Source organism: Passer domesticus, chromosome 1 (genome assembly GCF_036417665.1).
Source record: "Passer domesticus isolate bPasDom1 chromosome 1, bPasDom1.hap1, whole genome shotgun sequence".
Taxonomy (NCBI): Eukaryota; Metazoa; Chordata; class Aves; order Passeriformes; family Passeridae; genus Passer; species Passer domesticus.
In genome coordinates, this window is record NC_087474.1 from 159892338 (window position 1) to 159908832 (window position 16495).

Below are 16495 nucleotides of genomic sequence, written 5' to 3' on the forward strand. Positions count from 1 at the left end.
CTATTTTGAAACATAAGAGCCTCTAATTCTGTGAAATAGTTCTGTTTTGCTCTTCCCCGAGGAGCTGTGAGCTGTTTGGCATTACCGGCAGTGATGATTTCCAAATTCCTGGAAGGCCAGGTGGGCACATCCATGTGACAGGGAGTGAAGTCCACAAAAGAAGATCTGGCATGACATTTTTTCTGTAAAACACAGCAATCTTGAAAAGGTTCCTGGGGTAGGATTCATCTTACCTACTTCTCTGAGGCCAAAAAGGCAAATCTCTACAATTGACCCAATCACAGAATTTTGGGGGTGGGAAAGGACCTTTAGGATTATTTAATTCATGCCAAAAGCAGCCAGGTTTTGTCTCTCTATGGGGTTTTCCAGAATCTGTATTAAAGATAGGCTGGGTCCTGTCAAAAGTATTTTCTCCAAATTAACTACAACAAATAACCACAGCACTTTCAGTTCTTCACAAATCTGATCCATCCTCAGCTGTTTCTGAATTTTTGGGAGGGAGATCAACACATTTGGATCTAGGTGTACCTGGCTGGATGGAGCCAGAGCAGATGAAAGCCTTCCCAAGGCCAGTGGTGCCACCTAATGGGAAAATTCCCAGGGAATCCACGTCTCGGAAGTTCAGTCCTTAACTGGAGTGTTGCTAGGTGACGTAGAAATGGAAATGAGGAGCTCTGACGTCAGTCCCTCTTTTCTGCTGCCTTACGACCATTCCTCCGTCAATCCATTCCCTCTTCCCAGGCATCCGAGCCACAGGCAGGAGATTGCCCTGGGAAATTTGTTCTATTTCCTGCTTAAATCCAATCTCAGCAATCCCTGGAGCTCCTGAAGCGTTTTCGTCCTTCTTGGCGCTCAGTCTGTCGGGAGAGGAAATGATCCCAGATTTTGGGATTATGGAGAGCCAAGCAGGAAATGAGATGGAATGAGGGGCTGCCAAGGCAGGGACCAGGACTCTGGGGGTTTTCTTATCTGCAGGTTTTGCAAATGAAGGACAAGTTCTCTGCATTGCAGCACCCACACTCAGATCCATCTGGATCCACAGTGTGGCTGTGCAAAAGAAGCGATAATATCTCAAATATGTCAAAAGTTCCCACCTGGCAGCCCCCTGCAGCCACTCCAAATCATGGAGAGTGTAGGAATGAGCTGCCAAGCCACTCCTGGTCTTCAGGGATTGTTGAATTCCCTGACTCTGTTGTCTGCACAGCACTCACACCTATTTTTCCATTACAGTATCACTCATCATTGCATCCCCGCCACCTTTATTTTTCAGAAATGTGTTACAGGGGGTAGAGCAGGTCTTTCTCAGGTCTCTACCCTTGATGAATCATGAGTTTTAATCTCTCTCAGCCAGGCTTTCTATTTTTCCTTTTCTCTGAAGTTCAAAAGTTATTTCCAAGATCCTTTCATTTTTTTTTTTTTTTGTGCGATAAATATGTTTGCAAGGGCTCGTAAAAAGAAAATTATGTAATGTGATGTCAAAGCATTCTTTCTACTTTTCTGGGGAGAGGGCAACAGTGACGGGAGAGGAGGATCCAGTTCCTCTTTTGGTGCCTCACTGACAGAAAATATCAAGAAGTGAACTCACAGAGCCCCTGTGCAATTCTATGGCTGGAGAAGGGATTGACATTTAGGGCAGAGGGGAGAAACCTTTAATTAAGAAGACTCACATAATTGATTCTAGCAAGGAGCTGAGCTCTGCTGGTAATGATGGCTCTGCAGCAGTGGATGGTGTTGCTCAAAGCCTGGAATGCTGCCTGGCAGAGGTGGTTTGGCACCAGTGGTCGGCCTCAAAGGATCATAAAATCATGGAATGGTTTGGGTTCCAAGGGGCCTTCAAGATTATTGAGTTCCAACCCCCTGCCGTGGGCAGGGACACCTTCCACTATCCCAGGGTGCTCCCAGCTCTGTCCAACATGACCTTGGACACTTCCAGGGATCCAGGGGCAGCCACAGCTTCTCTGGGAAAACCTGTGCGAGGGCCTCACCACCTTTCATAGTGAAGAATTTCTTCCCAATATCCCATCTAATGCTGCCCTCTGTCAGTTTGGAGCCATTTCCCTTTGTCCTGACACTCCAGAGCCTTTTTCAAAGTTCCTCTCCAGCTGTTTTGGAGCCCCTTCAGGCACTGGAAGGGGCTCTGAGGTCTCCTTAGAGCTTTCTCTTCTCCAGCCTGAACAAACCCCGCCTTTCCTCATAAGAGAGGAGCTCTATCTCTCTAATAATCTTTGTGGTTTCCTCTGGACTCACTCCAGACTAAGCAGCCCCCACATCAGTGGCTCAACATTGCCACCAATTTACAAGACAGTCCATGCCACAGGACTGGGAACAGGCAGTGCAAGGAACAAAAACCCCTTTATATCATGATTTTTGGTAAAAGACTGGAATTGTAAAACCCTGTCCCTCTTTCACAGGCTCAGACTGGTTGAGGTCCAAAGGGATTTCAAGGAGGTCCCTGCTCCAATGCCCAGCTCAAGCAGGACCTACAGCCCCTTGTCCAGCACCACCTTCAGGTCACTTGGGAATATGTCTAAGAAGGGAACTCCACACTCTCTCAAGGCCACTGAGCCCAGTTTCTCCTCCTTTCCCCTCAGCAGAGATGCTCCTGTCCCCTCCTAGTCCTGCTGGACTCTGTTCTGGATGTCCAGGTCTCTCCTGTAGTGCAGAGCCCAGCCCTGGGCACACAAAAGTGCAGGAAAACTGTGCTGAAGCCCGGGATTGAACCAGGGACCTTTAGATCTTCAGTCTAACGCTCTCCCAGCTGAGCTACTTCAGCTCTGCTGAGGCTCAGATTTTCCCAAAACCTGTTGGAACATGATGAGATTTCAAATTTTCACCATTCAAACCAGTTTTCCCAACGCTCCTCCAAGAAGAACCATGGAATGGTTTGGGTTGGAAGGGGCCTTTAAGATCACCTCATTTCACTCCCTGTCAGGGGCAAGAACACCTTCCACTGTCCCAGGTTGATCCAAGCCCCATTCAACCTGGCCTTGGACATTTCCAGGGAAGGAGCAGCCACAGCTTCTCTGGGCAGCCCATTCCAGTGTTGGAATGGTGTGACTGACCACACAACAAAGCAAGAGAAAAAAATCTCAGGAAAATCCAGGCCAGGAGCAGCCTCTCCCCATAAATAAGAGTTTTCCCTGGTAGAGCATCAGCTGGGAAGCTTACACGGAAAATAGACTTGAAAACCTTTCAGTTCGCTTGGACTATTATGTCATACATTGCACCTAAATGTGCAATTGTTTAACTACACTTAAATCACTCTAAACTACATAAATTGCCTCAAATCATCCCTCTTCTTTCCAAATGCTGGCTCTTTTTTGTTTCAGAACACTGCCATCCTGCTATCTTCTATATAATTATGTAACATATGCAGTTCATTGCTGCCTCTCAAATAAATAAGGCTTATTCTCCCCAGTATGCATCCAATAACACCTAATTTTCCCTGTCTTAAATTGTCTTAAAAAGAAATCCATTTAGAAATGATTAGGGGGTAAATTTGTACTTAAATGTAAATGATTTGAGATCAAAAAATAAGAGAAATTTCCCCATCTAAATGTTCTAAATGTTGTTGTTTAACAACTTGACTTATAATCAAAGTCCCCAAAACTGCAAAGAACAAGGAGTGTGTTTCTTGGTTGTGCTGCTGCTTGGGACTCCAGCTCCATTTCTTGAGTATTCCCAAGCATTCCTTGTGCCAGGGATTTCAGAGGGAGCCTGGAGAGGGTCCTCATCCAAAGCACTCCAAAATCTGTGTGTAGAGTGAGGATAAATCTGGGAGTGTAGGCAATGGACACCTCCAAGAGGTGGCACCCCCTGGTTTCCCTCAGCTCAGAAGGAAAGCAGAGAAACCACAAAGTTTCTCTAAGTTTACACCAGGATTCTGCAAGGCTCCGGAACATGTGGAGATGGAGGAAAAATCTGGAGCATCTTTAGCTCCCTCCAGAGCAACCTCTTGCAGCTGAAGGTCATCAATTCACTCACACGCTTCACTCCAGTGCAAGAAGCATCAAACATTAGAAACAAACATGGAATGGTTTGGGTTGGAAAGGACCTCAAAGATCATCTCATTCCAACCCCCCTGCCATGGACAGGGACACCTTCCACTACTCCAGGTGGCTCCAAGCTCTATCCAGCCTGGCCTTGGATGCTTCCAGGGATGGGGCAGCCACAACTTCTCTGGGAAGCATGTGCCAGGCCCTCACCATCCTCACAGGGAAGAATTTCTTCCTGATATCCAATCCAAACCTACTCTCAGTTTGAAGCCTTGTCAGCTTCTTCAGGTACTGGAAGGCCACAATTAAGTCACCCCAAGCCTTTTTTTCCAGCCCAAACAATCCAAATTTCCCCAGCCTTTCCTCACAGCAGAGCTGCTCCATCTCTCTGACCCCCTTGGTGCCTCCTCTGGACTCTCTCTGACAGCTCCATGTCCTTCCTGTGCTGGGAACCCCAAAGCTGGATGCAGGACTCAAGAATCTCTTCTCCCATTAGATGTGGATGCTTCAAGAGTGGGATCCAAATCTTTACACAGTCTTAAGCCTGGGTGAATGATTCAGCTTCATTATTTGTCCATAAAAAAACAGGTAATCTCCAACAAGGAGAAAAACCTGGGTGTGAGAGATGGAAAAGGATTATGGCACATGGCAGTGAAATGTGTGGAGGATGTGAGCTTCTGTGTTTTCATGGAAATCACAGCTCTGATCCAGTCCTGGTGTGCAGCTCTGTCTCAGCACTGGGAATTGCTTTTCCAACTTCGGGGAACTCCTCCAGGTACTCACCCCTTTCAAATATAGGGTGTGTGCTACTGCTTCCCATGGTTTCTCCTCCAAAATTCCACTACTGCACTATGGCTGAGCCCCAGCTGTGAATTTGGCAGCTCCAGACGTGCACAATGAGCTTTCCTGGGTAGACAGACATTCTCTGCCAAGATCTGAGACTGCAATTGCCAGCTGGAGGTGCTCCATAGGACTTGTCGATAAAAGGGAAGCGTGAGCCTCCAAATCTGTTTGGAAGTCAGGTAGGTCACACCAGGCTGTTGGGAGGTCTCCATTTAGGATCCAGGTCTGAAAATGTCTCCTGGATAAGCCAACCTACTCCTATAAAAGTTTGCTGCTGCAGACATATGAGATATAAATTGGATCTTGCTCTCAGAGTTAACAAGAGATAAGGTTCAAGTCCTCAGCATGAGAAGAACTTTCAGAACTTGTTCACCAAGTACCCTGGAGACCCTACTGTGGCTTTCCTGTACCTAAAAGGGGATACAGGAAAGCTGGAAAGGGGCTTTTTGCAATGGCAAACAATGACAGGACAAGGGGGGGACAGCTTTAAGATGAGAAAGGGTAGATTTAGATGGGATGTTATGAAGAAATTATTCTCTGTGAGGGTGCTGAGGCCCTGGCACAGGCTGCTGTGGCTGCCCCATTCTGGGAAGTGTTCCAGGCCAGGTTGGACAGGGCTTGGAGCAACCTGGGATAGTGGAAGGCGTCCCTGCCAATGACAGGAGAGTTAAAACAGGTTGATCATTAAGTTTCCTTCCAAACAAAACCATTTTATGCCATTCCCAGAGAGCAGAGAACAGGATCAAGCCCTGCAAACAACACAAGCCTGGTGGGGCAAAAACCCTGAGTGGATCCATCTCCATTTTGACATCTGAAGTATGGGAATAATTGGACTTTTCTTTGACTCGGGTGTTAGAAGGGCACTGCTTTAAATCCAGAAACATCCACAAGCCATAAACAAGATAATGGCATCAATAACCCAGCCCCAAGCCGTGCAATTGATTCTCCACGGATAATGCATCCAGCGGGAAATGGACCCGAGTGACACCAAGTTTGATGGGAAGATTGACAGCTCTGAGGCATAGAAATACTGACCTAAAGGGACTTTTGGTGGCTTATCTGGGTCCTGTGTGGCAGAAATTACATTGGATCAAACATCCAGGCAGGATTTGGAGGCAGGGAAGCCTCATTTTTTCCCCTTCCCCACATATTTCTCAAGTTAACAGGTGCCAATAAACCCTCTGGCAGTCTGGTTGTAAAATAATAGTGACATCCCCTCCCTGCTCAAAATAAGATTTTTCTTCCCCCTCTCCCCTTCTCCATTATCCACCAGCACCAAACTTTCACCCTTGACAGGGAGAAGAGAAAAAAAACCCCTAATGTTCCAGCCAGTTCCATCTGCACTCTGGCTTTCCAACCCGTTGTCCCCCAGGTGGGAAATGACAGCCAGCAGAGCCGGTAAACAGAAAATAGCAGAGCAACTCCCACTCTGCAGAGCTGCTGCCTCTCCCTCCAAAGGCAGCCCAGGGATGAGTCAGAGCTAAAAGCATCTCTCTCCCCGTGGGGCCGGGGCTCTGCCTGGCCCACCTGCCTTCCCCCGCTGAGGAGGGGGCTGATGCAGCCCCCCGGGCGCTGCCTGTGAGTCAGGAGACCCTGGGGAGTCACAAAATTCCCCAGGGAGGGAGGTAAAGCCACCTGCCAGCTCCTGCTCATCTGACATTTAAAGGGTATTTTATCCCAGCGTGGTTTTGGAGGGGTGAAAATGGGGGTGAAGCCTCCATCAGTCTCCTCGCGGCTCTGGGAAGGCTGTGGTGACAAAGCTTTTTTGGGGATGGCTGGGAAATCAGAGCTACCTCAGGTTTTTGGGAGGGTGGTCGGACCTCCTGCCACATCAGCAGCTTTTCCCTGTGAAAAAATTCCTTCAGGATCAATGAACAACCCGAGAGCTGCGTGAGGGGGAGATTCCAGGGATTTAGCCACAGACCTGTGTCCCTGAGGATGATTATGTAAATGGGCATATTTAAATGTGTGAATAATCTTTGTCCATCACAATTGCTGCCTGGATTGTTTTATGCCTTCTTTAATGTCTCTGGCTGAGAGCTGTCCCCACTGAAATGTCCTAGTGCTGGCAGAAAAGGGTGGGTTTTGTATTTCTTAGGATTTCACAGCCTCATCCCTTCCCTAAAAAATGGAAAACACTTGAACTGAGGGTTCCCACTTAAAGGAAGACAAGTCTGAATACAAGGTTATGAAGCAAAGGGCTTCTTTTTTAGTTTACATGTAGGAAATTGAGGGGGAAAATTGTTTGCCCCTCAGTGAATTTTTAAATTATTTCAGCACCAAACCTATATTTCTCTTAGTAAAGGACTTTAATTTAATCAGATAATCACAGAATGGTTTAGTTTGGAAGAGACCTGGAAGATCATCCAGTTCCTACTCCTCTGCCATGGGCAGGAACACCTTCCACTACCCCAGGTTGTTCCAAGCTCCATCCAGCCTGGCCTGGAATGCTGCCAGGGATCCAGGGGCAGCCACCGCTTCTCTGGGAATTCCATATCAGGGCCTCACCACCCTCACAGGGAGACATTTCTTCCTAATGTCTAATCTAATCTAATCTAATCTAATCTAATCTAATCTACCCTCCTTTAGCTTTTTTTTTGCCCCAAATTAAGGGTGAAGTTCAGTGATAATCCAAATAAAGCTTCTCCTGATATGGTTAACAACGTAGAGGGAAGATAAACCACCTGTACAAACTCCCAACAGCTGACAAACTGTGCATTTATCAGGCTTTAGATTTATTCCAAACATATAACTATGATCATCAAGCAACAGCCAGAGGGAGAAGGGGAAAAAACGGAAAAAAAAAAAGATGTTGTTGGAAAGTTCTGAAGACAACAAACTCTGTGTTTGCTGAGTCTTCCCCCATCTGCTACATTTCACTCTGTTCTCACAGCCTTGAGTAACAGACCCCAACTAATTGCACAGTTTTGCCTGCAAATCCACAGCTTGGTTATTTTTAACCAACCTTTCTTATTTTTTTCCGCACAATCTCTCCAGGATGTAGAAAGGCCATAATTTCCCCACCTTCCTAATGCAAGCAGGAGTGGGCAGCAGGGGGTTGTTGTGTCCATTAGGACAGGACAGGGAATGTGGACAGCAGCTGCGGGCACCTCCCATGGGTGGTGAAGCCTAAGAGTGAAACCTGAACATTTTTGGGGGGTTCCAGCCCACACCCTGACCAAGGTGGTGTTTTTGGAGCTCTGGGTATGACCCACCAGAGGTAGGGAGGATCTTGTGGATTCTGGGATATTGTCCTTTCCTTCTGGTTCATGTGGGCAGTGAGAGTCCACTCTCCTCCTTCACTTGGTTCCAGCAACACAAAAATAACAGAAAAGGGCTCAGAATTGTTTGGGTTGGAAAGGACCTGAAAGATCCTCTCATTCCAACCCCCTGCCAAGTGCAGGGACACCTTCCACTAAACCAACTCACTCCAAACCCTATCCAGCCTGGCCTTCAGCACTTCCAGGGATGCGGAATCCAATCTCCCAGTGATTAAACCTTTGAGAAGAGGCCTTGAGTTTCATCTTTAGTCCCTAAGATGGAAGGGTACAGGCTGGTAACTGCTAACACATAGGGATTAAAAAAACCCAAACTTCTGTTAATTAAATGTCTGGCTTTGAGAAATGCCAGCCAAGTATTGTATGCAGAGAGGGCTATAGATACCCAGGCTTAGAGGCAGATATACATTCTTAAAATAAAATTATTCTTTCCATGAAATAGCACAAATATCTGTAAAACTGTGGCCAGCCTTGCCAATAAATTATATTTTCCCAGCAGCAGTGGGAGTCTCTATTGCTGGCAGGATTCTGTCACGCAGGACACACCAGGATGTCTCCTTCTCTCACTGACAACGTGAAAACAAATTGGGATAAAACCCCCACGCAGCTGCTGGGCTTCCCCCAGGAGGAGACACAGCCCACACGTGGGGTGGGTGGATGGGTGTTGGCAATGTAGGTCATAGCAAAAATCTTTGTTTTGTGAAGGCCACCTTCCTGCTGGGTGAGTGACAAGTGTCTCCCTCTGCAGCCCCAGCAAGTCTGGCAGACACCACCACTGCCACTGCCTGATGACACCCAGGATTTCAGGACAAGAAAGAAGAGTTGAGCCTGTAAAACTCAAAATTGGGTGAGAATTTAGAGCAAGGTGAGCAGTTCACACCTAAACGGGTTTTTTTTCAGCTCGTTCTGGGGCAAGAACATTGCAGGGTCAGGATGTGGAGGAGTCACAATCGCTGGAGGTGTTCAAGAAAAGCCTGGAGGTGGCACTTAGCACCGTGTGCTGGGTGACAGGGTGGGGATCAGTCAAAGGCTGGGCTCGAGGATCTTCAAGGTCTTTTCCAACCTGAAAGATTCTGTGATTCCCAGCATGGAAACAGCCTGAACCTTTCCCATATGTGCATCGGAAAAGTTTCTAATGCTGGAGGAATCCAAAAAGTTTCACTCATCTGATTCTTTCAGTGGCATGGAGCACTGCTCCTGTGAGGAAAAGCTGAGAGAGTTGGACTAATTTAGCATGGAAAATAGGATCCTGGAAAAATTTATTGAAGCCTTTCAATACTTAAAGGGAGTTTAGAAGAAAGATAGAAACAGAATTTATCATAGGGTGTGTAGGGACAGGACAAGGGGTGATGATTTTAAACTGAAAGAGGGGAGATTTAGACTGGCTCTAAGGAAGAAATCTTTTGTGGTGGGAGTGGTTAAGCACCAGATGAGGTTACCCAGAGAAATTTCCATCCCAGGAAACGTTCAAGGTCAGGTTGGATGGGGCTCTGAGCAACAGGATCTGGTTGAAGATGTCCCTGATCATTGCAGGAGGCTGGACTAGAAGAACAAAAGTTCATTTAAAGTTCATTTCCAACCCAAACCATTCCATGATTCTGTTATAAGGGGGTCTGAATGTGACCAGCTGGGATGGATTTCTCTGAAATGAGATGAGGTGTATCCCAAACCAAATTCCTCCACACAGTTCATCCTGAATTGCATTAGATTGCCAAGAAAGCAGCCAAGGTCCTCCCTAAAGATAGAAAAGTGCCCCCACTCCCCATTTCTTTCACAGGACCAGACATTTTTGCTGTTAAGATTTTTTGGTTGCTGCAGACTGAGGTGGGTTAAACCCTGCCTGGCCTAAGAACTTCCAGCTGGATGTCACAAACCCCCACAGGTCCAAACTGCTGAAAACTCCTGTGCAGAGGGTAAAGTCTGCAATGTCCCCTCATTCTGATGGGTTTGAGAGCTTGGCTATGAAATTAAGGAGGTGAAATTCCTGATGTGATCCTTTGCCCAAACTCCTTTGTTTCTCTTATCTGCCACAGTCCAGCCCAGACACTGTGTTGGAAACACAGCTCTAAAACAAGATAATAGATAATAAAATCCCTGAAAATGAGTTCATTACTGAATAAGAAACTTTCCAAATTTATAGCTCATAATACCACTAATAAAAACAACAACAATAATAAAACAAATTAAAAATAATATTAAATAATAATATTATTGAAAAATCAATAAATATAAAAATAATAAATAATAAAATAATAATAGTAATAAAATATATTTGTGGATGGCACCTTGAATCACACTCCTGCTTTTGTTTCCACATGTTTCCCATCTGTCTACCCAACCCAGGTCCTGACTTCTCCTAGTTGCTTTTCTTTCCTTATGGAATTCCCTGTCCCATCCCAAGGACCACCCAAGTATGGAGTTGGTGGGAATCCTCAGGCACAAGGAGATGTGGTGTGCCCATGCACAGTGGATAAATTCTTTTCAATGGTTTGGGTGTTCAACTCCAAATTCTTCTGGAAATAACTAAAAGACACCTTCACCCCACTTTCTTAGGGGGCCCAGCTCCATCCAGGCAGGTGCCAGCAAACTGGAAGAGGAGGAATTTAAATCAGATTTTAGGTGGAAGTTCTGTACTCAAAGAGGCCCTGGCTCAGGTTGCCCAGTGAAGCTGTGACTTCCCTTTTCCCTGGAAGCACCCAAGGCGAAGTTGGATGGGGCTTGGAGCAACCAGGTTGGAATGAGATGGTCTTGAAGGTGCCTTCCAACCCAAACCATTCCATGATTCTATTCTGTGATTCCATGATAAAAAACTGCCTTCCTTCCCTATGAACTTGCCTAGGAAAATCCAGACACAGTTGATGACACCAAAATAATGGAGAAATGATCCAGTCTCTGGAGAAGTCCTCTCTGTCCAGAGGACACAGTACAAACCTACCAGAAAATAGCAATAGCCATTATTTCTCTAATGGCCACATTCCAGGAGTTTAAAAAGGAAGAATTCCAAGGATTTCAAAGGCAACTTGAAGGCTGTTTTTTGTAGGGATGGTTTGGGAAAGGAGCGGTGGATTTGAATCCATTCTGTTTAATTCAATCAACCACTAATTTGGATGACAGGATCATTATTAAAGCTGGAATTGGGGATAATTTGCATTTAGAAGCAACTCCAAAATGCCTCTTTTTGTGGCTTTAGCTCATTTGACACAGAGAGAGCAAAGGCCACGTTTAATCAGAGTTCTTGTGTAGAAATCAGAGACCTTCTGGAATTTACTAAAAACAGAGCTTTGATTGAAGATTTTCATCTCTCATTGCAATTTAACATGGTAAGAAATTTAACTAAGGCATATTTAAATGGTAATTAAGGGTGTTATGCGTTTTTAAATTGATAATATAGCATCTCTGAAATTCCCAATATTATGTGCCAGACACATTAATGTGAGGTCACAGCTCTGAAGAGCATTTGGGTGGCCCTGAGTCACTCCTGCCACTAGAAGTTTCCATTAAACCTATATTCTTATGTTAAAAACAGATGAAAAATATCTGTTTTGTAAATTCAAAATTATTCCAGAGTTTGTCTTAGTTTCACAAATTAGTCGGTCTCAGACAGACAAACAAAAAACAGCAGGAAGCAGAAAATGTGTAGGAGATGCAGGCTCTCATTTAAAAAATATTTTGATTTTCTGATTGGAAATGACATTTATTCTATCAGAAGTACTTTTGAACATAAATCAAAATCTGGGCACTGAAGTGAAACATTCCCTTCTAGTGAAAGCATTATCAACTTTCCAGTTTACCAGAGGAAAACAATGTTTGATCAGACTTTATGCAAAACAGGCTACTGGGCTTTTTCTTTCTGCTGCAGACCACAAGGAAAATAATAAATCCATTTTCCACAAGGTCTCCTGTTAAGGGGGGGTCATTTCTGGGTTGGAAAATGTGTTTATCAGAAATGAAGATGCAGGCTCTGAAGGGACTTCATGATACTTTTATAAATGCCCTGATAAAGTTTCCCACTTCCAGAAAATATTTGGAAGCCTATTTCTCCCTGGAACATCAATATTCAGAGTGGTTAGAAATTCATTTCAGTATTCCACACACAATCCTTTATAAATTGGTCAGCCAGTGTTAAAGCTGCAGAAAAATATCATAGCAAGCCAACAAGTTATGAAGACATAATTTTAAAATAACACTGGGTTGCCCCACTTTTCCAGCAAAGTTCCTCAATATGTGCATAATTTCCAAAGTTGTGCCCTGACAAGACAAAATCCCCACTTGAGATTTATGGAGTGGACTTGGAGGTGCTGGAGGAACTGGGATTTTCTGCCTTCTAAAAGGGGATTTTACACCTCTATTTCTGCCTCCCTGCTATGTAGAGCACCAGCCATCCCTGCACCACACGAGGGGGAAAACACATCCATGGCTCACAGGGAAAGTGGGGAATGTCGGAGTCTTGGCTGAGGAGATGAGAAAGGTGCTGTTTGCATATAAAAACTCATGTGAAAGTAGCTAAGAATAAGTATCCACTGCAGAAATGGAAAGCAGATTCCTGAGGGCTGCCCAGATTGGTCCTCATGAGCCTGAGAGCAGAGTTTGGGGAAAGAATCTTTTTTTCTTTCCTTTGCCTAGCTTGGGAAAGGTGATTTTATAGCCAAAAAGGGCAACTTCTGCTCTGTACTGCAGATCAGGAAATCAAATTTGTGAACTACAAAACAATGGAAAAATAATCTTTTTGTACTCAGTGGTGCCTGGAACATTTAACTTCACCTTGAGGGTTTTATTTGATACTGATCTGGTCTCTTGGTTCAGCCTTAATAAATAACAAGTGAGATGTGACTTTATTTTCCAGAGCATTTTACGTCTGAGTGGAGCCTAAATCTGAGGGCCTGAATTTATGAAGGTGCTTGTCTCTTCTGTCTTGTTTACATGGCTTCCCTCATTCCTGGAAAAATCATTCTAAGATGATTTTAAGAATTCTACTCAAAGAGACTGAATTTCTTGGGAAATCTACACCACCACCTGACTCACCTCAGCATTAGGAATTTTCTTCACGACTTTTTTCTGGAGAGGACACTTGTGGCTTCTTGTGGTACCTTCCACAGTCACAGAATCATGGAATTGTTTGGGCTGGAAGAGACCTGAAAGATCATGGAATTTCAACCCCCTGCCATGGGCAGGAGCATCTTCCACTATCCCAGGTTGCTCCAAGCCCTGTCCAGCCTGGCCTTGGACACTTCCAGGGATGGGGTAGACAGATTCTCTGGGCAACCTCTTCCAGGGCCTCTCCACCCTCACAGGGAAGAATTTTTTCCCAATATTCAACCTATTCAACCTAAACCCATCTTCTGTCAATTAAACACCATTTCCCTTGTCCTGTTATTCCATCCCTTGTCCCAAGTCCCTCTCCATCTCTTCTGGAGCCCTTTCAGGCACTGGAAGGGGCTCTGATGTCTCCTGGAGCTTTCTGTTTTCCAGGCTGGACATTCCCAGCTCTCCCAGGCTGGCTCCAGATCAGAGGAGCTCCAGCCCTTGCAGCATCTCTGTGGCCTCCTCTGGACTCACTCCACTTCCTTCTTATTTCAGGGTCCCCAGAGATGGAGACTGTTCCAGGTGGGGTCCCTCAACCTTCTGATCACACATTTATAGGCCTGGAGATAAACCCATCTCTTCCATTTTTTCCCATTCCAGGGTTCAGCAATTCTCCTTCAGTGAAGAGAACCTTGGAACCATGAATGCCACAGTCCCTCTACATCCAAAGTCACATTGCAAAACTCGTTGTAAACTTAAGCAAGGGTTTTCTTACACAGACAAACTCTCTGGTGTTAAGGATTAGAGCATAAGGGATTGGAGAACACCGAGCTCTCTGTTCCTGGGCAAGCCAAGATAAAAGTTCACCCCTTGGCCAAATCCTGAAGGGAGATGAGAGAGGACAGACAACATTTAAAAATTTTAGATTAAATCTGATTTATATCTCTCTCTGTATTTGCCAGCAAACTTAGGAGGAACTTTTGGTGAAGACCAGAAATTTGGGAAATTTGGAAAAATGGCCATGTAGGGAAAGGTATTATACAGGGTTCAAAGTAGAATCAGAGAATCAAAGAATCAGAGAATGTTTTGGTTTGGAAAGGACCTGAAAGATCATCCAGTTCCAATCCCTGCTGTGAGGAGGGACCTCTTCCACTATCCCAGGTTGCTCCAAGCCACATCCAATCCCTTGAACACTTCCAGGGATGGAGCCACAAATACTCCTGCAACCTGTAGTTCCAGGAATGAGGAAAGCCATGTAAACAAGACAGAAGAGACAAGCACCTTCATAAATGTAGGCTCTCAGATTTAGGCTCCATTCAATCTTTTCAAATCTTGGAATAAATCCACATTTTCTTGTGTGCAAACAGTGGGATGGTCACCACAAGTTAAGCTGACCTGCCTAGGTCACAAACCTACCAGCAACAACATTCTGGACATTGTTGCAGCCAGCATCCTCAGTTTAGTCAGAACAGAGACCATCCAGAGCTAAAAAAACCCAAAGAAAAGCAAAATACGAGCTGTCTAGCAGCAAAATCACTGCCAATGCACAATGCACAATTCAATTTTCAGGACTGCACTAAAACACCAAAAGCTGCTGCCTGCAATACTCAAAGAGCTGTTGTTTTAACTTTCCACTTGCGTCAGTGTCTGGCACCTTTTAAGATGACAGCTTATTTGTAACTTATTCAACCTGATGCCTCCTGAGCAATGAAATGTGCCCCTGGGATGTTCTTTTCTTCCTTTTCCTCTCCGTCTCACATTTTACATCCCTCATACATTTCAACAAGTTCGTAATAACTTTGCTTTGCCTCACTACTCTGATTGCTCTCATCTCCGGGTTATTTACCAAGCGGAGGTGCTGCTGCAGAAAGGACAAACAGATTAAGGAATTCAGCACTTTGCTGTGCCACTAAGAAAATTGCACCTCTCTCTGCACATGGAGATGAAACGGGGCTGGAAGTGGCACAGCAGTCAACTTTCGCTTTGCTTTCTGGATCGTGGGGACAAGGAAGCAGAAAATAACCCCTCTCTCCTGAATTTTCAGGGAACGTTTTGGTGTTCTGGCTGCAGAGAACATATCGCGGAAATAACGGTGTATTTTTGTCTTTTAAATTTTATTGGACTTGATGGGGAGCCACTGTTTGAGAACTCTGCCTAAACACCCATTTGGGCTGACAAAATGGAGCTGTAAATTCCTTTATGTAGAAGGAGAAGGGCTGTAACACATGGAGGCACCAAAATTCTCCCATCATTTGTGGACCCCAGGTTTGTAGTGAAAATCCACTGGCTGAATGTTGCAATATTCCCAGTGCACCTGGATTAGTGAATGTTATTATGGCAGTAAATATCCAATAGATTTAACTATAAACATTTATAGAATCATGGAAGGGTTTTGGTTCTTCAAGATAATCTCATTCCAACCTTCTTCCATGGGCAGTGACCCTTTCCTAGACCAGGTTAATCCATTTAAATTTTTACCAACTGAGGCCACAGGTGTTGCAATGAAATATTGGAGAATTTCAGCAGCATGGAAGTTGATATTCCAACTTAGAAAAATTTAATGAGTTTTAGAAGCTGTTTTGGGATTGAATTCCTCTCAACACATTTTCCAAAACTGGAGACCTTCCAAAGGAATGATGGCCTGTGGACATTTCATCAAGTCCTTGAGGACTCCGTCAAACTCAACATATTCTGTGATTCCATGTGATAAATGCTTGCCTGTAAAGTCTGGTCCTCAACAAGCAAAATCCCTGTTAACTCAGAAGTTCTCCAAAATAGAAAATTCAAAGTTAAAAATATCTCTCCAGCACCAGATGACTTTGTTCCCTGAAAAGTAGGGCTCGTCAAAGAAATCTGCTATCTGTTCAAGGAGGTTTCATGTCTGGGTGATAAAGAAAGTCATGATGATAAAACCCACTTTGGTTCCACTGGATTATAACCAGGTGCCTTCAGGATTGAAGCTGCTGCCAAATAAAGGAACGAAAAGACACATCTTACATCCATTAAAACCTGTCTCAGTCCAGCAAATTCTAATTTGAATGGGGAGAGAAGGATTTGCAGTGATTTTTATCTTAGTTGCAATCACCTTAAAGAGAAGATTCTGAGCGAATATTGTTCATTATTTTTATCACAAGGGAAAATGGGTTGAAAGAGATGGGATTTGGGGAAGAAATTCCTTACTCTGAAGATGGTGAGGCCCTGGCAAAGGTTTCCCAGAGAAGTTGTGGCTGCCCCATCCCTGGAAGTGTCCAAGGCCAGGTTGGACAGGGCTTGGAGCAACCTGGGATAGTGGAAGGTGTCCCTGCCCATGGCAGGGGGGTGGAACTGGATTATATAACTCAACCCAAAAATCTCCAT

The 16495-nt window shown here is 44.8% G+C and overlaps 1 long non-coding RNA gene and 1 other non-coding gene across 5 annotated transcripts in view; one reads left to right on the forward strand and one right to left on the reverse strand.

The window, feature by feature from the left end:
- The window catches only part of LOC135286203 (uncharacterized), a 53492-nt gene that overhangs the window by 24652 nt on the left and 12345 nt on the right, over nt 1-16495 (forward strand). For 3 of the 4 annotated variants that reach the window (XR_010350661.1, XR_010350658.1, XR_010350663.1), the window contains one exon: nt 8865-8981. This is a non-coding gene — a long non-coding RNA (uncharacterized LOC135286203). Of the gene's footprint in view, nt 1-4422; nt 5018-8864; nt 8982-16495 lie in introns of all 4 variants that reach the window. The other variant, XR_010350659.1, reaches the window with a different exon arrangement.
- TRNAF-GAA (transfer RNA phenylalanine (anticodon GAA)) lies at nt 2701-2773 on the reverse strand. The gene has a single exon. It is a non-coding gene; the product is annotated as a tRNA-Phe (tRNA).